At 43.9% G+C, this 26,088-nt stretch overlaps 1 protein-coding gene and 1 pseudogene across 3 annotated transcripts in view; both read left to right on the top strand.

Moving 5' to 3' along the window:
- The first annotated feature begins 17,116 nt into the window (after positions 1-17,116).
- Positions 17,117-25,388, top strand: LOC141735469 (uncharacterized; annotated as a pseudogene).
- LOC141735693 (nipped-B-like protein) overlaps positions 25,365-26,088 on the top strand; it is a 174,954-nt gene continuing 174,230 nt past the window's right edge. For 2 of the 3 annotated variants that reach the window (XM_074568782.1, XM_074568783.1), the window contains exon 1: positions 25,380-25,981. The gene's annotated coding sequence lies outside the window, so the exon portion shown is untranslated. Of the gene's footprint in view, positions 25,982-26,088 lie in introns of all 3 variants that reach the window. The other variant, XM_074568784.1, reaches the window with a different exon arrangement.

Below are 26,088 nucleotides of genomic sequence, written 5' to 3'. Positions count from 1 at the left end.
CACCGAGCTATGAATAGTTCACCCCTATGTTGCCAGTCCAGATCCACCTGAGCCACTTCAATCCTAGCAGCCCAATCCACCTGCTGGTTGTTCTGATGTTCCTCTGTGGCCGGATTCTTCAGTACATGGGCATCTACATGATGTACTTGGACAACCAGATTCTCTATCCGGGCAGCAATATCTTGCCACAGTTCAGCAGCCCAGATGGGTTTGCCTCTGCGCTGCCAGTTGCCCTGCTTCCATTCCTGTAACCACCCCCACAGAGCATTTGCCACCATCCATGAGTCAGTGTAGAGATAAAGTACTGGCCATTTTTCTCGCTCGGCAACATCCAAAGCCAGCTGAATGGCTTTCACCTCTGCAAACTGGCTCGATTCACCTTGTCCTTCACTGGCTTCTGCAACTTGTCGTGTAGGACTCCACACAGCAGCCTTCCACTTTCGATGCTTTCCCACAATCCAGCAGGACCCATCAGTGAACAGGGCATATTTCTTCTCATTTTCTGGCAGTTTATTATACAGTGGGGCCTCTTCCGCACGCGTCACCTCCTCCTCTGGTGACATTCCGAAATCCTTGCCTTCTGGCCAGTCCATGATCACTTCCAGAATTCCTGGGCGACTGGGGTTTCCCATTCGAGTTCGCTGTGTGATCAGTGCAATCCACTTATTCCATGTAGCATCAGTTGCATGATGTGTGGTGGGGACCCTTTCTTTGAACATCCAGCCCAGCACCAGCAGTCGAGGTGCTAAGAGGAGCTGTGCTCCTGTACCAACCACTTCCGAAGCAGCTCGAACCCCTTCATATGCTGCCAATATCTCTTTTTCTGTTGGAGTGTAGCGGGCTTTGGATCCTCTGTATCCCCGACTCCAAAACCCTAGGGGTTGACCTCGAGTCTCCCCTGGTGCTTTCTGCCAGAGGCTCCAGGTAGGGCCGTTCTCCCCGGCTGCGGTGTAGAGCACATTTTTAACATCTTGTCCTGCCCGGACTGGCCCCAGGGCGACTGCATGGACTATTTCCTGTTTAATTTGTTCAAAAGCTTGTTGTTGCTCAGGACCCCATTTAAAATCATTCTTCTTCCGGGTTACTTGATACAGAGGGCTTACAATTTGACTGTAATCTGGGATATGCATTCTCCAAAAACCCCACAATGCCCAAGAAAGCCTGTGTTTCCTTTTTACTAGTTGGTGGAGACATAGCTGCTATTTTGTTGATCACATCCATTGGAATCTGACGGCGTCCATCTTGCCATTTTATTCCTAAAAACTGGATCTCCTGCGCAGGTCCCTTGACCTTACTTCGCTTTATAGCAAAACCAGCTTTCAGAAAGATTTGGACTATTTTACTCCCTTTCTCAAAAACTTCTTCTGCTGTGTTTCCCCATACGATGATGTCATCAATGTACTGCAGATGTTCTGGAGCTTCACCCTGTTCCGGTGCGGTCTGGATCAGTCCATGGCCAATGGTGGGGCTGTGTTTCCACCCCTGGGGCAGTCGATTCCAGGTAGTACTGGATGACCCTCCAAGTGAAAGCAAACTGTGGCCTGCACTCTGTCGCCAAAGGGATTGAGAAGAAAGCATTCGCTATATCAATCGTGGCATACCACTTGGCTGCCTTGGACTCCAGTTCGTACTGGAGTTCTAGCATGTCCGGCACGGCAGCACTCAGCGGTGGCGTGACTTCATTCAGACCACGATAGTCTACAGTTAGCCTCCACTCTCCATTAGATTTTTGCACCACCCATATGGGACAGTTAAAGGGTGAGTGAGTCTTGCTGATCACTCCTTGAACCTCTAGTTGACGAATCAGGTTCTGGATGGGAATCAGAGAGTCTCGGTTCGTGCGATATTGCCACCAATGCACAATTGTGGTAGCAATCGGCACCTGTTGTTCTTCGACCTTCAACAACCCCACAACAGAAGAGTCCTCTGAGAGACCAGGCAAGGGAGACAACTGTTTAACTTCCTCCGTCTCCAAGGCAGCTATGCCAAAGGCCCAGCGGTACCCTTTTGGGTCCTTAAAATACCCTCTCCTGAGGTAATCTATACCAAGGATGCATGGAGCCTCTGGGCCAGTCACAATGGGATGCTTTTGCCACTCATTCCCAGTTAGGCTCACTTCTGCCTCCAGTACAGTCAACTCTTGGGGTCCCCCTGTCACCCCAGAAATACAAATGGGTTCTGCCCCTCTATAGCTTGATGGTATTAGGGTGCACTGTGCACCCGTGTCCACTAGAGCCTTATACTCCTGTGGGTCTGATGTGCCAGGCCATCAAATCCACACTGCCCAAGAAACCCAGTTGTCCCTTTCCTCCACCTGGCTAGAGGCAGGGCCCCTCTAATCCTGATCATAGTATCCGTTACTCACTTCTTGCAGAAATGACTTGGAAGTTCCTTCAAGAGGATCAGAAGCAAGATCAGGCCTTCTGCTTTGTCTGGGGAACGGCCCACTGGAAACTGGGGCGGCACTTTTCCTGGAGGGATCCCCTTTTGTGGTTGTCCTTCCTTGCAACTCCTGTACCCGTGTCCGCAGGATCCAAGTAGGTTGTCCATCCCACTTCCTCATGTCCTCCCCGTGGTCACGCAGGTAGAACCACAGGGTGCCTCGTGGTGTGTACCCTCTGTACTCTCTCTCTTGAGTGGGGAAATGCCTGCTTCTAATAGCTGAGATGCTGGCCCATACACGTGGGGAGTAGGACATATTCTCTTCAAGTTGCTGGACCTTCTGGGACAGTTTCTCCACAGCTGAGACAAGGGGGGAAGAGAGACTTTCTTTGTATCGTGGGAGCCGGCCAGCCACCTCATCCACCGTTGGTCCCTCTTCACCTTTCCATTCCATTACTGCCAGTGAGTTGGCATATGATGATGGTGCGCTCCGTACAAACTTCCGCCACATGGGCCTTGTGCATTGGACCTCATCAGGGTCTGTGGGTAAGTCTGCATTGTCCAAGTCATAATAAATCATCTCCCGCACGGCTAATTCCCTCAGGTACTGGATACCTCTTTCCATGGTAGTCCACTTGCTTGGCTGACATACAACATCCTCACTGAAGGGGTACCTCTCCCTCATGCCTGACAGGAGTCGCCTCCAGAGGCTGAGGGCTTGGGTCTTCTTCCCAATTGCCTTGTCAATGTCGCCTTCCCTCGACAGGGATCCCAGCTGCCTGGCTTCCCTACCCTCTAATTCCAGGCTACTGGCCCCATTATCCCAGCACCGGAGCAGCCAGGTGACAATGTGCTCGCCTGAAAGTCAGCTAAAATCTATTCGCATATCCCGCAGCTCACTCAGGGATAGGGATCAGGTGATTATCTCTGGTTCTGCCTCTTCCTCCTGCTCTCGTGATGACCCTGGTTCATCATCATCCCTTACTAAGTGAACTGATTTCTTCGTGTACTTCTTCTGTACAGGGGCAACTGATACTGGCACGGGTTGGTTCCCTGGTTCAGCGGCAGTGGCTGCCACCGGGGCTGGAGTAGCTGCAGTGTGTGTTGCAGGGGTTGCAGTAGCCAGAATGTCTGTCACAGGGGTTGGAGTAGCCGCAGTGCCTGTCGCAGGGGTTGCAGTAGCCGCAGTGTCTGCAGGTCTAGTCTCCATCTCTTCCCCTTGAGGGTGCTGCGTAATACTGAGCAGTGCCTGGTAGATACTGGCCAGGGCCCAGCACAGTGCAGTGAGTTGTGCCTCTCTGGAATAGCCACAGCATTTTCCCTTCAAATATTCTACCACTTTATCAGGGTCCTGTAATTGTTCAGGGGTGAAGTCCCAGACCACTGGAGGTGAGAAGTTCTCTAGGTACCTGCCCATGTTCTCCCACATGCCATGCCACCCCTGACTATCCAGCCTCGGGGCAGATCTCTGGGTGGTAGTCTTAAATAGTCGTTTAACCCTAAACAGGACCTGGAACACATTCAGGAGACATAACAATAGGACCAGGCTGGTTTGAGCATCCCAAGGATATTCAAAATTCTCAAAAGCTGTCATACCTGGCCCGAAGGAGAAAAGGGAGGTGAAAGAGCTGGGGAAAGTGTCCCTCCCTGTTTCCCCCACAGACTGGGTGTAATTATTAATAAATTCTGAGAGACGGTGCCCAATGTATGGACAGGACAGCAATACTACATAAAAACCTCAAAATAGCTGTCTAACAAGTGATGTTATCATATCATAAGTCAATATCGCACAGGACAGCAGAATGATAATCCTGATCCCTTTTCCAGAGATGATAAACAGCATTGCAGGAAGTACATAAACCATATAGGAATTTACATAACACAGCCATGAGAACAAACTAAGCAACACGGTGATCAGTGACTATTTACCTAATACAATAAATGCATACAAGAAATTCATTTTTACAAGCTCTAGTTGTGATTCTGTCGTTATCTCGACCCTTTGAGCCCCACGTGTGGTGCCAAAAAGGACTGTCGTGGTTTAGCCTCAGATGGCAACAAAGAACCACGTGCCGCTCGCTTGGGCCTTCCCAATACAGGAAGAATCAGAAGAAAAAGGCAAAACTCTTGGGTTGAGACAAAGGCAGTTTAACAGAACAGCAAAGGGAAGAAGAAAAAACAACAACAGTGACATGGACAGAGGAATATACAAAGACGATTACGCCGCTCACAGACCGGGACCGGACACCCCAGCCTGCTCCAAGCACGACTTCCTGCCCCCTCCCCCGGCAGCTCAGGGTGGGCATGGCTCCCATGGCATGGAATACCTGTGTCCTGGGGAGAATTAACCCTATCCCTGCTGGAACCAGGACAAATGGCTAGTGGATTGTCTCTGTCAGAAAAAATATATGATGGCGTCAGATATTTTGATGCACTCTATTTATAAAGATTGAGCATATGTTCTTTTCCTCTGAAACCATGGGAAAATTTCACTCAAAGTCTCAAGTCCTCCATTTTTCTTAGAGCTATGTCCCAGTGATTGCTCAGGACTGTGTATGGGTTTCTGTGTCTTCTCTGTATCTGTTTCTATGGCATTTTATATCTTTTTTCTCACACATGCCTATCCTCAAAATATCCAAGAAAACGTGCTGCCCACATGTGCATTTTTTTTGTCATAGAATCATCTAGGTTGGAAGGGACCTTTGAGATCATCGAGTCCAACCATTGACCTAACACTGCCAAAACCACCACTAAACCATGTCCCTAAGCACCACATCTACCCATCTTTTAAATACCTCCAGGGATGGCGATTCCATCACTTCCCTGGGCAGCCTGTTCCAATGTGAAGAATTTTTTTCCAATACCCAGACTAAACTTCCCCTGGTGCAACTTGAGGCCATTTCCTCTTGTCCTATCGCTTGTTACTAGGGAGAGGAGACTGACCCCCACCTTGCTACAACCTCCTTCCAGGTAGTTGTAGAGAGCGATAGTCTCCCCTCAGCCTCCTTTTCTCCAACCCCGGTTTCCTCAGCTGCTCCCTAGTCCTACTCACCACACTGTTCCTGATACAGGCCAGGATGCTGTAGGCCGCCTTGGCCACCTGGGCACACTGCTGGCTCATATTCAGCCAGCTGTTGACCAACGCCCCCAAGTCCTTTTCTGCCAGGCAGCTTTCCAGCCACTTCTCCCCAATCCTGTAGCGCTGCATGGGGTTGTTGTGACCCAATTGCAGGACCCAGCACTTGGCCTTGTTGAACCTCATACCATTGGCCTCAGCCCATCAATCCAGCCTGTCCAGATCCCTCTGTAGAGCCTTTCTACCTTGTTATGGTTTGAGAAAACCCATAACAATTTATTGTCATTTAGACAATTATTCTATCACCCGATGACCCCTCCCCATCCAGAAAAGGGAATTGGGGAAAGCAAGGAAACACAAGGGTTGAAATATAAATAGATTTAATAGGATAAGACTAAATAATAAACATTAATAATACTAAAGAACCAGTATTAATCCCGATACTAATATACAAGAATTATACTCAGCCAATTCTATCAGTAGGAAGCTCTGCACTCCCAGCAGTGGACAATAAATGTCGGACACTGCAAGCACAATGGCTTCGGGAGGAAGGGAAGGCCTCAGGAGTCTGGCACCAGGGCAAGAAGTTTCTCTGGACTGCCACCATCAAGGGAGAGAGAAACTATGCAGCAAACTTTCTCATTTATATAGAATGTGACGTTTATGGTATGAAATAATCCTGTTGGCCAGCTTGGGTCAAGTGCCCAGGTCTCGCTCCTCCTCATCCCTGCACCTGGCAAGGCTTGAAAACACCGAGACCTTGAATCCCACATAGCCTAGCTGGCTATAAAGTAAATATTGTCAGGAATTCAGACACTAGAGTCTTCCAAAAGTGGAGTTTTCCCCAGCATTAGAAGATAAATTAGTCCTGTGTCGCTCAACCCAGGACATACCCTCAGGCAGGTCGACACTCCCACCTAACCTGGTGTCGTCTGCAAACTTATTGAGGGTGCACTCAATGCCCTCATCCAGGTCATTGATAAAGATAGTAAACAGAACCAGCTCCAGTACTGAGCCCTGGGGAACACCAGTTGTGACTGGCCACCAAATGCATTTAGCTCCATTCACCACCACTCTCTGGGCCCAGCTGGCCAACCAGTTTTTTACCCAGCAAAGCGTACGCCCATCCAAGCCATGAGTAGCCAGTTTTTCTGGGAGAATACTGTGGGAAACCATGTCAAAGGCCTTACTAAAGTCCAGGTACACAACATCCACAGCCTTTCCCTCATCCACCAAGCGGGTCACCTTGTCATAGAAGGAGATCAGGTTAGTCAGTCAGGACCTGCCTTTCATGAACCCATGCTGACTGGGCCTGATCGCCTGGCTGTTCTTCACGTGCCGCATAATGGCACTCAGGATGATCTGTTCCATAACCTTCCCAGGCACCGAGGTCAGACTGACAGGCCTGTAGTTCCCCAGATCCTCCTTCCGGTCCTTCTTGTGGATGGGCATCACATTTGCTAACCTCCAGTCAACGGGGACCTCCCTGGTTTGCCAGGACTGATGGTAAATGATGGAAAGTGGCTTGGTGAGCACTTCCGCCAGCTCCCTCAGTACCCTTGGGTGGATCCCATCCGGACCCATAGACTTGTGTATGTCTAGGTGCTGTAGCAGGTCCCTCACCATTTCCCCTTGGATTACGGGGGCTTCATTCTGCTCCCCATCCCTGTCTTCTAGCTCAGGGGGCTGGATACTCAGGGAACAACTGGTCCTTCTACTAAAGACTGAGGCAAAGAAGGCATTAAGTACCTCATCCTTTTCCTCATCCCTTGTCACCATGTGACCGTCCCCATCTAATAAAGGATGGAGATTCTCCTTAGTCCTCCTTTTATTACTAATGTATCTATAGAAACTTTTTTTATTGTCCTTAACATTGGAAGTCAGGTTAAGTTCTAGTTGGGCTTTGGCCTTTCTAATTTTCTCCCTACATAGCTGTCGTGCTTTTGGGTGGATTGGCCAATCAGAATGACAGGTGGCCCTCCCCCACCTCTCTCCAAAGAGAGGAAAGGAAGAGATAAGGAGATTTACAAGTTTAGAAAAAGAACTAAACTACTTTAATGAAAATAATAATAAATAATGAAATAATAAATAATAATAAAAAATAATATTAAAAATGTATACAATATATACAAAACCGTATCCAGCTCCCAGGATGACGATCACATCACTGGCAGGCACAGGGAAAGTCCCAGACTGGAGTCAGCGACAGACAGGAGCAGGATTCCGGATCTGGAGTCAGGAATGCTCGGATCAGGATCAAAAGCAGGTGAACAGACAGGGTCCTCCTCAGACGTCAGCCATCGAAGAAAGAGAGTTGACCTTTTGATCCCTTAGCTTTTATACTGAGCGTGATGCATATGGGATGGAATAGCCTGTTGGTCAGTTTTGGGTCACCTGTCCCGTCCGCTCCTCCCTGCAGATGGGACCCCTCTACGCTTCTCCGCTTCCGACCCTCTAACGGGGCAAATAGCGAAGTGAGCTGACCTTGGTTGTTATAGCAATAAGTCTAAGCAAGAGCCTCTGTGCATATCATTCCTTGGTATAATCAGGTCTTATCACTCTGAGAGTGAACAGTTTCTGAACAATATGCTGTTAATTTCAGACTTTAGTCAGTTAGAAGAGGCCCAGCTAAAAAGTAAAATTACAAATCAGAAAATTGGTTCTGTTTTACCTCAAACCAGGACAATAGCCTCACAACATCTTTGTAGTCTTCATGAATGGACTTCCCCTTCTTCCAAAGGCCATAAACTCTCCTTTTTTCCCCGAATTGCAACCATATCTCTCTGTTCAGCCAGGCCAGCCTTTTTCCCCAACGGCTCGTTTTTTGGCACATGGGGATGGCCTGCTCCTGCACCTTTAAGACTTCCTTCTTGAAAAACATTCCTGGATTCCTTTACCCTTCAGGACTGCCTCCCAAGTGACTCTGTCAAGCAGGCTCCTGAAAAAACAAAAGTCCACCCTCCAGAAGTCCATGGTGGCAGTTCTGCTGACCCCCCTCCTTGCTTCTCTGAGAATAGAAAACTCTATCATTTCATGATCACTATGCCCAAGACGGCCTCCAATTGTCACATCCCCAAGTCTTTCTCTGGTTACAAACAACAGGTCCAGCAGGGCTCCTTCCCTAGTTGGTTCCCTCACCAGCTGTGTCAGGAAGTTATCCCCAACACACTCCAGGAACCTCCTAGACTGTTCCCTCTCAGCTGCATTTTATTTCCAGCAGCTATCTGGTAAGTTGAAGTCCCCCACCAGGACAAGGGCTAGCGATCGTGAGACTTCCCCCAGCTGCTTGTAGAATATTTAATCCGTCTCTCCATCCTGGTTGGGCGGTCTATAACAGACTCCCACCATGATATCTGCCTTGTTGGCCTTTCCTCTGATTCTTACCCATAAACACTCAACTCTATTGTCACCATCATTAAGTTCTTGACATTCAGAACACTCCCTAACATACAGGGCCACACCACCTCCTCTCCTTCCTTGCCTGTCCCTTCTGAAGAGTTTATAGCCATCCAATGCAGCACTCCAGTTGTGCGAGCCATCCCACCACGTTTCCATGATGGCGACTACATCATAGTTTTCCTGCTGCACAATGGCTTCCAGCTCCTCCTGTTTGATGCCCATGCTGCCTGCATTAGTGTAGAAGCACTTCAGTTGGGTTATTGATCCCATCACCTTTTTGCTGGGAGAAGCCCTAATTCCTACCTGACCATTCCCAGGCACGGCTGTAGTTTCTAACCCATCAATGTCCCTCACATCTCTGCTGCTGCATGAATCTCCATCCCCTGCCTTCACTGAGTCAGCAGACCAAGGGACCTCACTAGCACCCTGTCCCACAGACATTGGCACACCACCCCCAGGCTTACCTCTGAAGACCCTGGTTTCATCCCCTTCCCCCTTCAAATCTAGTTTAAAGCCCTTTTAAATGTAATTTAAAGCCGTTTTGATGAGCCCTGTCAACTCCTGTGCCAATAACATGTACGCATGTTCTCATGGAGGCTGTTCTTGTTCCAGAAAGTTTAACTACTTACAGTGATTTTAAAGAGCACTGTCTATGATAACTAGCTATAATATGTTCTATCTAACAACCATATTATGGATAAGAGGCCATCTTAATAGAATCATAGAATCATAGAGTGGTTCGTGTTGGAAGGGACCTTAAAGATCATCTAGTTGGTTACCATGGGTTGAACTCTGCATGAATGAATGAATACATTGAACTCTGCATGGAAAACATACTAGCAAAAGCATGGGTATACATATTACATCCCCTTTAGGAGAGTCACTATATCATCTTTCATGAGAGTACTTGCACTGTCAAGATTTTCTATGCTGTTCTCTTCAAAGATGAATTACGTTTAGGGAACCTGAGGGAAGTCATGTAGGTATTTTAAAACAGTGGGAGAACAAATAGAGAAATTTAAACATCAAAAACTAGAATTTAAATACATCATGATACAGAAAATGACATTTTTCATAAATAGATCATTTTTACTTGATTTTTAAGTTATGGTGTTACGAGCGAAAAGTAGGTGCACATTCTCCAAGGATGAGGCACCACATTCAGCTACTGAAAGCTTTGGCTTTAATGAAAGCATAGCATTACCACAGTGGGAGCCCCGGGACACTGTCGCTAATCAAATAGGGACCTGACACACTGGAGTCCTACTAGGAAGTGAAGCTTAAAGGAAAGCACTGCAGGGGTGGATAATAAAACTTATGCTGATTAACATATCGTACATATGCAGTGCCTTTTATTTTGCTCATTATCGAACTAGCTGATGATGATGGTGATGCAGGTGGTGATTGAATTCCGAGATCTGCAGCTGGCCACCCTCGTTGGCACCTGTGCAGATGTGGAGGGGTGGAAAGTGAACGATCCTGGGTTACCATGACAACAAGATAAGATGTGCTTGGGACTCTACATAATCAGATGGGGGAGATGAACTATCCTGGGTTACCGTAACAAAATCTTCTTGTGCCCTGCATATGGCTATTTGAAAATTCCATGCTAACCATTCCTAAAAGGTATATTCTTATCTCAGTCTTTTTTTTTTTTCTACTGTAACTGAGTTGCACCACCTAGGCTGTCCTGGTTTGACGACATAGGCGGAGACATTTATCTGTATTTAATTGCATTGATTGCATTGTAAAAGCCAAGGCAGCTTCTCCAAGTCAACAATTCAATTTTATGGACCACTTATTGTCCCCATCAAAAGTTAAAATAATAAAAAAAAGCTTTGTGCATCAGAATGCATGGTATTGCAAGTCTGTGAGAAATTAAATCTGTGACAAGTTAATACTGGTTTCTGGCTCACTAATGGAGTACCCACACATCTTCTGAAGTGCTGACAAAGCAGATGGACTGATGTTTGTCCCTATGACCACACTGAGAAGCAAGTTGCCAATATGTGTCCAGCTACAAAATGGAAATTTTTTTTAAAAGAAGTTATAAGAGGAATACTCAGCATTCAGAAAATACCCAATGATGGTTTATTTATCCTTATTCCTTTTCCATTTTTATCTTAAAATCAATACATTACATTTTAGAAGTTATTTTCATTACAAATTGATGTTAACAGACATAATTTAAAGGAGTGCAAAAGTTACTTGTGTTTATTTCATTTTATTGCACAATGTGTGTTTTCTGTTCCTGTTCTCACTGTAACATCCTTTCATAAGGGCCACAGGATGTCTAAAAAAAAAGAGGGGCATCTGCTGCAGGTTAGAAGGCTGTTTTAGCCACCATATAGGACTTTCTAAAATGTCTTCACATGAACAAATATCTAACTTGATAGACAAATTCCAATCAACTTTCTTTTGTCAGATTTCTGGATTAAAAAAAAAAAAGGTGATTAATTGCTTCAATAAAGAATTAATTGGAAGTATGAACATGATTTATCTCTTGGTGGGGGACCACATTTCCCTCTTACTTTCCTTCCTTTTGGCTCCAATGAGACTGCATTAGGTATTTCCATAAAATACAATGTAAATGAAACCACCACAAAACATTCAGAGGCACTGGAAATAATTTGTCTAAAAATTGTGTATTAAATGTTTGAACAGACCTTGGCACCGGCTAAAAGCATGCCAGCTAGTACTTTCCCAAACAATTCCTGGGCACAGTTTGGGAGTTAGTGTGAGTCAGGAACCATTCTCAATGGGCAGTAGATGTATGTGCCTATCCTGTCATTGTATGGCTACCAGCCTCAATGCCAGAGAACAGTCCCAGGCATGTTTAACCTATTAGTTTATATGTAGCCATTTGTGACAGTGTGCTCCCCCACTCCCCCAACCTGACCTTTATCTCCCATAACCCTGCCCAAGCGATAACCACCTGTGGTGGTCATAATGGGTGGTTTTGGGGAGACAGATAACACCACAATAGCCAAGGACTAACTTGAGCAATGCACCCACTTAACCACAATACTGGTACTGTGGTCAATATGCAAATATGACTGTAAGTCAATCATCTTACCCCTATAAATAGTGAACAGCCCAAGAGCCTTTGGAGCTCTCCTGAATGGCAACAGGCTGCACGCCAGGATCTCCCCTTGAGTAGGGACACCTCTCAAGATTAATCCTCAAGGTTGAGAGATTCCTTGCCACAACAGATTCTCGGTAAGTGGTTTATAGCATGCTAAACTTTGAAATTCTTAGCTAAGTGATATAAAGGATTGATTGCACATATATAATCCTTTAGACATAAACTGTTGACCAAGTCTGGGACTAGGGTTGGATCCAGCCGCACCTAGACTCCTCTCTGAGGAGTTTAGAAAGCACGGGGGCCCTTTCTGAGCCTCGTGACTCAAGGGGAGGGTCTCCCTGACAGCTCTGTCTGACCCCGTCCTCTATGCAGTAAATAACCAAGTGTGCCTTGCCATCGAATCTTGTTAAATCACTGTCGCATTTACTATCAAACTTTGTCAAATCGTTGGTTTGTATCAATAAATATATTGCTGCTTCTCTCTTACGACTGAAGTGCATCACTCCTTCCGCGACAAATTCAGCATAGTCGGCAGGATGGCAAGTAGTATCACCGATTATTTATGGAGGCATGGAGTGAACCCAAAACATGGAGTCCCAAATTCTCAGAGAAATGGACTCATGACAATTGGCACAATTGGGAAGTCATTGAAGTGCACTTAAAAGCAATTAGGCCACACAAAGGATGGAAAAAGGAAAGGAGTTATCTGCAAGATGCTAGGTACCTGTTTAGAAGCTGTGTATCAAGAAAGAGAGAACAGAAATAGGAAGGAGCAGGACCTAGAGAAGAAAATAGAGTAGGAAGGCAACTGAGTTACTGCTGTCTTTAAAAATTGAACAGCTACCAAAAAAAATTACAGGAAGAAAAGGAAAAAAGACAAAAGTTGGGAGAAAAGGTCGAAATGATGCTTATACAGGCTCCCCGCCCCCCTGACATTGTACAGATCAGGAAACGTAATTGTATGCTCTGAAGACTGGGACGGAGACATTTGGGGTGATCCCAATGATAGCGAAACAGAAGATGATGATCCTTTGTTCCCCACAAATCCTCCTGAATGTGAAGCCAGACCTATTGTTAGAACAGAAATAACTGCGGGACCTCAGGGTGGTAATCCACAGCACACTACGCGAACTAGCCCCTGGGATCCGTTGCAACTGACAAATTTGCAAGAGAGATATAGCAGAAACCCTGGTGAAACTGAAACTGAATACTTGTGGCGAGTATGCTTAAATGGCGGCAACCGAATAATGTTAAGTCAGGATGAAGCCAGTGGCTATTGGGGTCCGGGAGTTTTCTTAAATTTAGGACCCAACCCAACAGATACACCCCATTCTATCACCATCTTATTGGGCTGGAGGAATTGACACCATGGAGCGGGGTTAGCCCTCCATAATCCCCATTAAATCTCTAAGTGAGTTACCTACAGCTGTCACATAGCTGCTTGCATACAAGCCATGCATGAATGAGGACACCACGACGTCCCACTATCTGCTACAGCAGATTTCTCAATGTTAAAACCATTGATTAGAGGAGCCATGGCAATTCTTAAATCCCATCTAGTTGCAAAATGGGATGAGATTAAAAGAGATACTGAATATAATAAAAACCAGGGCAATGATGCTCCCAAGCAACTCCCTACATGGGCAGAATTAATGCACAGCATTGTTAACTACAGCCGTGAAATGGGCTGGGATGATGCATGAGCTGAAAAACAAAACCAGAAATCCTGGGGAGGAGATCACAAAGTAAGACTCATGAAACAGGGAACAGAAATTAAATCAAAGGGAAACAAATTTAAAAACTTGCAAATAGAGTCTCGAGAACGGAGGAGTGAATTATGGAGGAATGCATTAGCCCTAGAACTGTGATTCAAGGTCAGCCTACTGGCATTATCTTGAGTCTGATTGAAGCATTCCAGAAACAAGATAACAGTGAAAGCAATGAGCATATTTCAACTTCTTCAGAGGGAGATAATCCCTTTCTCCCACTTAGGGAGGAATTGCAGGACAACGAAGTCAAAAAACGAGTGATGTCCAGAAGGGAATTGGGCCTGCCTGTCTGGAAAATGGAGGCTTATCAGTGGATAAGTGATAATGGCCCATACATCTTAATTCCAGTTGGTCCTGGAGGACACTTGGTGAAGTTTTTAATAAATACGGGAGCACAAATTTCAATACTAACACAAAAAGATGCTGAGAAACTGGGTGTGCGGTCCGGATGGCAAAGAGTTAAAATTACTGGTGTGAACGGAGAGACTATTGTGTGCCAAACTGCAAAGGTCATTTTATGGCTCCCCAGCAAGAAGTGCATGTCAACTACTCACTTTGCAATTAAAGATCATCATGAAAATATTTTAGGTTTTGATGTTTTAAACAGACGAACCTGGTGCCTGCCGAATGGCAGCGTGTGGTCCTTTGGCTCAAACACTGACTCCAACCCTGGCAGAAATTGTGGGGCCACAGTGCATGTGCTTCGTGCAGTCCCTGCACTCCCTGATTCAAAGATCACTAATGTACCGCAATATCTGATTTCTGCTGAGGCACGAAAGGGCGTTTATGAAGTCATAGCTGTTTTGTAGAAATGACAAATTATCTCCAGAACCCACTCCCCGTATAACTCGCCTGTCTGGCCGGTTCAGAATTCACCCCCATTAATAGCTGCTGTACCAAACATTGCAAACTTAACAGCTACTTTGCAAGCAGCTGCACACCCATGGATGGCGGCACTAGATATGTTCTTTATGGTTCCCTTGAAGGAGGAGGATAAAGAGAAGTTTGCTTTCACTTGGGAGGGAATACAATATACCTTTAACAGACTCCCACAGGGGTATAAACATTCACCCACAATCGCTCATGCCGCTCTTGCTGAACTTTTACAGTCAGTCTCGCTCCCCCGAGGTGTGAAACTGTACCAATATATAGATGATATTCTGATTAGAGGAACTTCCCCTGAGACAGTGGGGAAAGCGTCAGCAGCAGTATGGCAAGCACTAAATAAAGCAGAAATTGAGATTCCACATGGAAAATGGGACCAAGTAAAGAAGTAAAATTTTTAGGTACTTATTGGACAGAGGGCAGTGCTGTGATTCCTCCAGATACCTTAAGGAAAATCGAAGAGCTGCAAATGCCCCAATCAAGGAAGGCATTACAACAATTAATGGGAACTTCAGGATATTGGAGGAAGCATGTGCCTGGATTTTTTATCATTTCCCATCCATTATAATCTTACGGAAAGGCAAATCCTGGGAGTGGAAATTAGAACATAACAAGACGGTAAAAACTCTAATCGAAGAATTAAAAACATACCAGTCGCTGGGACCAGTACACACCTGCGACCCTATTATAGCTGAATGGGGTTTCTCGCTGAACATGCTACGGTCAGTCTCACCTCTGTGCCCGGCAAGATCATGGAGTAGATCCTCCTGGAATCTCTGCTAAGGCACATGGAAAATAAGGAGGTGATCAGTGACAGACAACATGGCTTCACCGAGGGCAAGTCATGCCTGACAAATTTGGTGGCCTTCTACGATGAGGTTACAGTGTTGGTGGATAAGGGGAGAGCAAACAACATCATCTACCTGGATTTGTACAAAGCATTTGACATCGTCCCACATGACATCTTTGTCTCTAAATTGGAGAGATATGGATTTGATGGATGGACCACTTGGTGGATAAGGAACTGGCTAGATGGCCACACTCAAAGGGTTGCAGTCAATGACTTGATGTCCAGGTGGTCAGCAGTGACGAGTGGTGTTCCTCAGGGTCAGTACTGGGGCCAGTGCTATTTAACATCTTTGTTGGTGACATGGACAGTGGGACTGAGTGCACCCTCAGCAAGTTTGCCAACGACAGCAAGCTGTGTGGCGCGGTCAACACGCTGGAGGGAAGGGATGCCATCCAGAGGGACCTGGACAGGCTTGAGAAGTGGGCCTGTGGGAACCTCATGAAGTTCAACCAGGCCAAGTGCAAGGTCCTGCACCTGGGTCAGGGCAATCCCAGGCACAAATACAGGTTGGGCAGAGAATGGCTTGAGAGCAGCCCTGAGGAGAAGGACTTGGTGGTGCTGGTGGACGAGAGAAGCTCAACATGAGCAGGCAATGTGCACTTGCAGCCCAGAAGGCCAACTGCATCCTGGGCTGCATCAAAAGAAGTGTGGCCAGCAGGTCGAGGGAGGTGATTCTGCCCCTCTACTCTGCTCTGGTGAGACCCCACCTGGAATACTGCATCCAGCTTTGGGGCCCCCAACATAAGAATGACATGGACCTGTTGGAGTTGGTCCAGAGGAGGGCCACGAAGATGATCAGAGGATTGGAGCACCTATGCTATGAGGACAGGCTGAGAGAGTTGGGGTTGTTCAGCCTGGAGAAGAGAAGGCTCTGGGGAGACCTTACAGCAGCCTTCCAATGCTTAAAGGGCCTACAGGAAAGATGGAGAGGGACTTTTTACAAGGGCATGTAGTGATAGGATGAGGGGTAATGGCTTCAAACTGGAAGAGTGTAGATTTAGATTGTATATTAGGAAGAAATTTTTCACTATGAGGGTGGTAAGTTACTGGAACAGGTTTCCCAGAGAGGTGGTGAAGGCCCCATCCCTGGAAGTGTTCAAGGCTAGGCTGGATGGGGCTTTGAGCAGCCTGGTCTAGTGGGACGTGTCCCTGCCCATGGCAGGGGGGTTGGTTCTAGATGATCTTTAAGGTCCCTTCCAACCTAAACCATTCTATGATTCTGCTGTAACCTGATCCAAACTGGCCTCAAGGAGCCAAAAAGACCTTTACTGTTTAGTTCAACTGCATTTAAAGAAACAGAACAACGGTACTCTGAATGGGAAAAGGGACTTTTGTCTTTAGTCCGAGCAGTTAAACAAGTTGAGAAAATACATCAGGGACAACCTGTGCAAACTAGAGGACAGGACCATTTAATTTACTAGAAACAATCCTAAAGGGGACTGCTCCCCCAGAAGGAGTTGCACAGAAACCCACTATCAGAAAATGGTATACCTACCTAACAGGAAATGCAGAAAATATGCAATTAACTGAAGGATACACTAAGGTCTACGAATTACAGATGCCCATAAATGCAGACCCTTTAGCGTTACAACAACCTTTTAAACCTTCACCCATTCTGGATGCACCACCCCTCACTGAGGGTACACCAACAGAAAACATTTGGTTTACGGATGCTTCAGCAAAAATCGTTTAAATTTAAAATAGACATCACTGAGCCTAATAAAGCAACATCTGCACTGTTTGTAAAGAATAAGAAAACTCTATCCCCACAAATTTCTGAAATTGGACCATATGTGATCAAAAATACAGGCCAACGAGTGTTATTTAATCCATCATGGTCTCTTAAAGAAGTAGAACTATTGATGCAAATTAATATCTCTACCATCAAACCAACCTGTTCATCATTCCTGAGTACATCCTATGCAGAATGGTTACCATGGTTACATGGGCGAACCCTCACTTCTCCATGACGAACAAGGAGGAATGCGACTGGTATCATAGGGACAGGACTGGGAGTCTTAAATAGTACGTACGCTGAGGTACTTGCAAATAAACTGAGCACAACAATAAGTGATTTAAACAAATTGGAACACCCATTGCTATCTTCTTCATTAGCACTGGGAACTAACCAATGGCTCTTATCTGGTATATTGCCTCAGTGGGAAAGAATAAGAGGGATCACCTGAGGGATCACTTGGTGCAGCCCAAACCAATGTTTCTCTAGCTCTTAGTTGTATCCAAGCTCAGCTGTGGATGCAATCTACGGTAGCAGCAATTATACGAGAAGGTGAAGAGGGCTCCTTACCCACTGAAATTTGAAAAGTAATCTGGGATAATGCAACTGAATTTGAAAGGGAATTCCAATCCTGGTGATATTTAGTCAATTTTACTTATGACCTCATAAACAACAAGGCCACAGCTTTTGTCCTAACAATATGCAATGCTTTGGTATACACCATATACCCAATCATTGCACTAGGATTAAATCACAATGGAACTATACTCTATCCATTAGAACACAGAGCGTGGGCCCAATGGAATGGGAACAAATGGCAGACTGTTGATGTTAATGCATGCATTATATGGTAACAACAAGGATTGATTTGTGAGAGTAACACCATCAAAGCCCAAGACATTTGTCTTGACACTGAACAAAATGTTTGTCATTTTGAAATACACCCCAATGAAAATCCTGAAACTGCACTTGTATATATTGGAAAAGGCTGTGTTTGTATGAAAACCCTTTTTGATTTTATATTAGTAGATAACGTTACTGTAGATACAAGTAATCACTCAAATATTTGTGTTTGTAACTTTACTAAAGTTATGGGAAGTGACTTTAATTATTCAGCTCCTTTTACATCTTATTAATTGTTACAATCTAATTATACATTGAGTCAAGATTTATTGCCTACCCCCATTTGAATGAATCTTACATTGGTGAAGAAACTACTATGATATGATGACCTGTGTCAGCTGCTAGAATGCATATGAAACAATGGACACAAAACTCTAATCACTGTTCAGCATGATACAGAACAGATACACTGTGTCTTGGAAAGAGTGAAAAAGGATGGAGAACACCATTGGTAGGAAACTCTTCTTGGATGGTCACCAACAGCAATGGGAGTTTTTATTTGCATGCTTCACCCAGTTGTGATTTTACTAACCCTAACATTAACGTGTCTATTGCTTATAATCTTATTGTATATAAAGGTTTGGTACATGATAAAACAAATAACCCAACTGTCCTGGTTTGAGGTAAAACAGAACCAATTTTCTGATTTGTAATTTTACTTTTTAGCTGGGCCTCTTCTAACTGACTAAACTCTGAAATTAACAGCATATTGTTCGGAAACTGTTCACTCTCAGAGTGATAAAACCTGATTATACCAAGGAATGGTATGCACAGAGGCTCTTGCTTAGACTTATTGCTATAACAACCAAGGTCAGCTCACTTCGCTATTTGCCCCGTTAGAGGGTCGGAAGCGCAGAAGCATAGAGGGGTCCCACCCGCAGGGAGGAGCAGACGGGACAGGTGACCCAAAACTGACCAACAGGCTATTCCATCCCATATGCATCACGCTCAGTATAAAAGCTGAGGGATCAAAGGGGCAAGGGGGCTCTGGCTCGTTTTTTCTTCGATGGCTGACGTCTGAGGAGGACCCTGTCTGTTCACCTGCTTTTGATCCCGATCCGAGCATTTCTGACTCTAGTTCCAGAATTCAGCTCCTGTCTGTCACTGACTCCAGTCTGGGACTTTCCCTGTGTCTGCTGGTGACGCGACTGTCATCCTGGGAGCTGGATACGGTTTTGTATATATTGTATACATTTTTAATATTATTTTTATTATTATTTATAATTATATATAATAATATTATATATTATAATATATTATATATTGTAATGTATATAATATTTATTATTTATTATTATTTTCATTAGTTTAGTTCTTTTTCTAAACTCGTAAATTTCCTTATCTCTTCCTCTCCTCTCTGAGGGGGGGGGGGGGGGAGGGCCATCTGTCGTTCTGATTGGCCAATCCGGCCAAAACCACGACACCAACTCCAACCACCCAAAACATACAAGCTAATACATAGCCAATAGCAATACTTCATTATCTGTGCATAAATTATCAATATACTATTTATGGCACAGAGGCAAGAGGTGACCATACCACCACTCTGTGAGAAAAAGATGAATTGACTATAGTCACAGTGTGGAGTGTGATGGTGTGCTTCCCCCCAACCCCCAACCTGACCTTTATCTCCCATAACCCTGCCCAAGCGATAACCACCTGTGGTGGTCATAACGGGTGCATCTAGTCATGATGGCTGCATTTGGCTCAAAGGTGGTTTCGGGGGACAGATAACACAATAGCCAAGGGCTATTGCATTAAATAAAGAAGTGTACCAAGTGTATGGGAGGGTCTCCCTGACAATTCTGTCTGATCCTGTCCTCTGTGCAGTAAATAACCAAGTATACCTTGCCACTGAATCTTGTTAAAACACTGTCACATTTACTATCAAACTTTGTTAAATCGTTGGTTAGTATCAATAAATATATTGCTGCTTCTCTTTTATGAGTGAAGTGCATCGGCTCCTTCCACGATACCATTGAATCTTTTGGCTGAGATGGTTAACGCTTCAGTATCTGAAGAACGGAAAAGTTCTGCTTTCTTTCAAAGAAGCAGTTTTTAAAGGCGTAAGCCCAAGAAGCTCTTTTGGCATACCTGACTTAGATAACCATCTCTCTGTCTTAAATCTTCTTTTTACTGGCAAGTTCAATAAAAAGGGAGTGGCAAGGAATTTTAAGCATGATACGATGTTCTCAGATTTCTTTAAATCATACAAGTGTGGCTTTCAGCTTGTGCTGAATACAACAGTCCATTAGGCCAATGCCGAGGTTTAGCCTCAGACAGCAACAAAGAACCACGTGCCGCTCGCTCGGGCCTTCCCAATACAGGAAGAATCAGAAGAAAAAGGCAAAACTCTTGGGTTGAGACAAAGGCAGTTTAACAGAACAGCAAAGGGAACAAGAAAACAACAACAATAACACGGATAGAGGAATATACAAACACGATTACGCCGCTCACCGACCGGATCCGGGACGCCCCAGCCTGCTCCAAGCGGCGACTTCCTGCCCCCTCCCCCGGCAGCTCAGGGTGGGCATGGCTCCCATGGCATGAAATACCTGTGTCCTGGGGAGAATTAACCCTATCCCCGCCGGAACCAGAACAGCCAATTTTTAAATTCTGTCCTTTGACAGAAGTTGAATGTCCACATTAACTTGCTGGCCCATGAAGCTGTATCGATTTACCTTTACAACTTAAAAAGTGGAAAAAAAAATAATTGCCCAAATATTTTTATCTTAATCTCTCAAAATAATCCATAGTGTCCCTTACAGCTCTTGTATGAAATTGCACAGGATTTATTATGTAACTGACATGCAGTTGTATATCTCTATTAGAAAACATGACAGTAAGTTGCTTTCCCAGTGCCTGTCCAAAACAAGACTTTTGAGAGGATAAAGACATATGAGGCTCAGATTAAAGAAAAAAAAATAAATTGTGGAAAGTTCAGGAAGTTATAGCAGCAGTGGTATCTGCTTCCTTTCTGAAGTTCACCAAGAGTGAATCTGCATAAAAGAGCCTAAAGAGCATCTTTAGGCCAGATTTCAGATTTCTTTCAATGATAATGTATAACTGATCATTTATCTTCCCTACAAAACAACTGTTATTAGGTCTGTTCTTACAGCCCTAATTTAACAATACTGGGACAGTTTACTTGTCCATCAGAGTAATCTATCACTGACTTCTTTTTCTGTTATATAATGTGTTTTATTGTTATATATATTTTATAGTCTAAATTACATATTTTACATGATCTATATTTTAACTTTATTCAGAATCCCTTTTGCCTTGCTGAAACTTGCATATTCAAAAACTGACTATAACAGTCAAATGAAAATACTAGAGCTTTTTCTTCTATAATTTTTTCTCCGTAGAGAGCTGTTTTTTACAAGTATACATTTTAAAAGATATATCTGCCATAGAATTCATATCCCTTCATCATACAAACAGAAACTCATTCTTAACATGGTAGAGATAGTGCAAGTTTGTCACTTAGAAAAAAATAAAAAATTAAATAGTATTATTTCATTCCATATGTTGGTAAATTATGCTAAATAATTAGAATAAGGAAAAAAACCCCAAACCTCCATCTGGCTTACCAAAGAAAAAAAAAATCAGTAGTCACTATCAAGTTGTAAACTTAGAGCAAGTACCTATTTTACTCCTCAATCCACAGGTTTCCTCAACTTTCTATTTTACCTGTACCACTGAAGGCCTCATCTGATATTTTGGTTGCTTGCTTCTCATGATAAATATTCCCCAGTGAATTAATTACATGATGCTATTATTTGCTCCTTCGAACTAAAGTCAATGAAAAGAACATAACTTTATCTTACTTGTCATACAGCATTCATCATTACATTCTTCCTATTCGCTGTTGTAGTCCAGCCTTAACACCAGATTCCTAACCATTTGAATACTTAAATTTAGGATGATAACTATATGACTGCATTACTATATTACAGTCAGATAATGAGCTGAGTTCCTTTCAGTTATTTTAAAAAAATATGTATATATACCATCATAATGTTAATTTTTTATATATTTTACTGACATCACATTTATTTAAAAATTCTTCTCAGAAATACATACTACCTATAAATTACTAACAGGTAAATATAACAATGTTTGTGCATCCCATTAACAACTTAAAATGACATGTACCTGTATGTTATACCAGCCTTTAAAGAAACAAAAATGGAAAAGCACAATACATTTTTCATTCATTCTATAGAAAAAATCAAATGACAACAAGCAACCTCTAAGAAAACATTGGTGTCAGGTGTGTTTTTACTATACTATTACATGCTGTCCATAATTTATGAAGCTGAATAACAACATGTAGCTGTCAGGGAAGTTAACATCAGAATGAAAAGGGCAAAGAGGTCTCTTCACTATTTCCAACAGCGTACACATGCATACTGTCTTTATAACTAGAGAGCTTTTTATCTCAGTACAGAGTTGTAAACAGCAGCAAGAGAGGTACCTACAACTTAACATTTTTTTTTTGTGAAAATTGCTTGAGAAATATATTTTAAAAACAGTAGTCTGCATGAAGATCATTAATTCCTGCCTTTTAAAGTTACACTAAAAATACTGAATTATTGGTTCTCTTTGAAGAACAATAAATTAGTCTCAGAATAACTGACTACAAATATGTGAACCCAGTCATTCGTTTAGAGCAAAAGACACATTCTCCCTTGACATCTAAGGGAGCAGGATTAGGTTCTAAATCTTTACCCTGAAACTTGCAGTTTATTTTCAGGACTATATAGGTGTGGATTTGTCAGGGGAATTCAGAGAGCCTTGCCTTCCTTTGCACTACCACCAGTTTTGTTTAGTGCAGTGTAAACTGTGCCACAGTCATGGTTGTATGACTGCATAGCTCCTCCCATACAGATTAGGACCACCTCCACCCCATGACTAAGGTCTGGAACAGAAATAAGGTTTAAAGTATCTTTTGATATGCTTTCCAGAAATATTCTGAAATACTTGTTTTCATCCCTTTTTCTGGGCATTTCAGGCATAATGAGATGAACCCCATGCCTACTAAAATATTTTTTAGGAACATAGTGAGCCTTCATTCTGCAATAAATTGTTGTGAGTGGACCTTTGAAGACAAAAGGAATACAAGGAACCACTTGTCTGAATGCAATTGAAGAATTTGCACTTTCCTTTTAAAAAGTGGATTACAGTAATATCTAATGGAATAAAACATATTTAAGTATTTAATTTTCCTTAATGAAAAAAATTATCCCGATTTGCTCATGTGTGTTACAACATCACCTTCTAAAACAACTAATGACTTAAATTAGTTGTTTTCTTGTGCAGGTAATAACATCATAGTTCTCAGTCAAAATAGCCATTTCTACAAATTCTTTTAGTTGAATGGGATTTTAAAAGCATAAAATGGTCCAGTGACATTCTCAATGAAAAATTCCAACAGAAACAAAGTAGTAAAATAGGTGTTGTGTTTTACTATGATGTTTGTACTGGCTAAACCATATTTGATACGGAAGACACCTGGCATTTGAAAAGCAAAATTTCAGTATTTACATTTTATTTACACACTAAATCACCAATTAAGAAAAAAAATCGTTACATAAATAAGTTACTAAAATCACATAAAGACTCCATCAACATGAATTGGTAACAATCAGTTAGAAGTAGATTGAAGTAGAATTCCTGGTCCAACTTTGTCATTTTAGAATCACATTTTTCTTTGAATTCATAGGTGTATATGTCCACATACATATGTATATGTGAACTCTAAATAGGTAGTTTATTAAACTTTAGTTTGTTACCAAAAGAGGAGGATAAATATTTTCCCCCTTGACTTACAGAGTTGCACTGTATTAAATTAAGCACAAAGACTTATGAACATACTTCATTTACTACACCAATTATTTATCTTTATTTCAAATGGATAACTTGAAGTTGTGAATGAATAAACAATTATAGGATTGGAACAAAGGTATATAATACATTTCTTTCAGAGCCCAGTTTACCTCCATTAAACTTACATGAGCATGTACCCATTATATATCAATATTTCCAGTACTGAATCACCTTATCTTAATTTCTGTACTTTCAAACAAAAACACATAGACTTGTAAAACAAACTTTGATTCATACAATACAACATTACAAATGTAATAGTTCTTTAGAAGCTAATCTATTAGTTCTGTAATAGCTTGAGAGAGGTATTTTAAATCTGTATTAAAGTCAGAGCATTATTCAGGAAATCCTAAGACTTGGAAAGATTCAAGTGCATTGGTGTAAGATATTATCCCTTTGTATCCATTTTGTATATCCATCCAGAGCTGAAAGGGTGTATTTTTATGTCACAGGGTATTTAAAGCTAGCTGTGTCCAACTGTATGGTTGAATCCTGAAGTCCACAGACAAGGAAGGCTTCCTCTAAAAATCAAAGGATTTTTGACCAAGTACTGAGGAGCAAAATGAAATGAGTAGGAAAAGACATAGTTGATTCTTCAGATATAAATGCTATTATCCTGTTCTATGATTATTCATTTTTTTACCTGTACAGAGGAAAACCAGAAAATCAGACTAGTGCATTCTCTTTCACCAAACACTCCTTCACAACCCACAATTAAAATATTTCCAGTAAATCTGGTGGTGGTGGTGAGCATCAGCCTCCAGCAAAGGGCCCTTCACCTGAACATCAGCATTTTCCCTGGGCTGGTCCAAAAAGGTTGTTTTTAAAAGCCACTCCAGTTCAGTACGTCCACCTGAAAATTCCTCGCTCCGGCAATGCTTTCAGCATCAGGTGTTTCAGTTCCTGCAATGCAACCTATTTACACCCACAGCGACGGACATGAACAATAACAGTAACTCCAGCAAGTGTCCCAGGTCTGACACATCTCATTCGCTGGGGCAAGGGGGGAGACAGGACTGCCACCTTTGTGGGTTCATTTTAAGATGCCTTTTTAAGTCTGCCTCCTGCGAGGTGGCATTTTGCAGTCCTCCTCCCCACCATCCTTAAGGAAGGCAAAAATAAAAACCCAAAACGTGTGGTTTTTTTTCAATGGTCACTTCATCACAAATCGTCTGCCTTCCTCTCAGCGCAGGCCTAAGCGTGAACTCCGGTCTTGTTCCGCACACCAGAAGGGGAGAGAAAAGAAAGAGAAATTCAGACAGCAGCTGAAGGGGTGGAGAAGGGGAGAGACTCAGTTGTACCCGCCGCTGCCAGGCGAGGCAAGTCGAAGGGAGCCACTCCAGCTGCAGTGGAGCTGGGAGGAGATCGGCATGGAACAGCGCAGTAGCGGTGGCGGAAGCGACGCTGGTTGAGTGAGTGAGAAGGCGGCTGCAGAGGGAAGGAGAGGCTGTTGGTGTTTGGCGCCGGTGGAGGGAGTCATTCCTACAGCTGCACTTCCGGTCGGCATTTTGTTCTGAGGGAGCGAGAGACACACACAGGATCCGATCTTTTCCTTTCTTTTCCTTTCTTCTCCTCCTCCTCCCCCTCTTCTTTCCCCCTTACCCCCCGCTCGGTACCGATTCACTGTGCCCAGGCTGCCACCTCCTCCACTCGCATATGCGGAGGGAGCGGCAGCACCCCTTGCGGTTCGGCGTGTGTCTCAGAACCGGCTCGGCTCGGCTCGGCTCGGCTCGGCTCGGCTCGATGCTGTGAAGCAGGCTCAGGGGGAAGGGATTTGTCTCGGCCGCTCACCCCCCGGCTCTACATGTTCGCTGCATTGAGGAGGAGACGGAAGAGGAGTCAGCCCCCCTCCCGGCCCGGATTATTGTTGTTATATTATTTCCCCTCCTGCTCCGCGGCGGCGGCGGCCTAGCAGCGGCGGCAGCAGCTCCTCTGAGGAGGGAGGGGGCGGATTTCTCTCCCCCTCTCTCGGATTCTCGTTGGATTCAGACGCCGATTTGCTCAGGTAATCCCCCCCCCTCCTTGTCTCCCCTTCCCTTCCCCTCCCTGCCCTCTCCAGCATTGGGCCGAGCCTCCCAGTCCAGGCGGCCTAGCGCTGCTTGGAGCAGAGGG

Source organism: Larus michahellis, chromosome W, assembly GCF_964199755.1.
Source record: "Larus michahellis chromosome W, bLarMic1.1, whole genome shotgun sequence".
NCBI lineage: Eukaryota > Metazoa > Chordata > Aves > Charadriiformes > Laridae > Larus > Larus michahellis.
The sequence above is the reverse complement of the archived record's forward strand: the minus strand, read 5'-3'. Positions and strand labels throughout refer to the sequence as shown.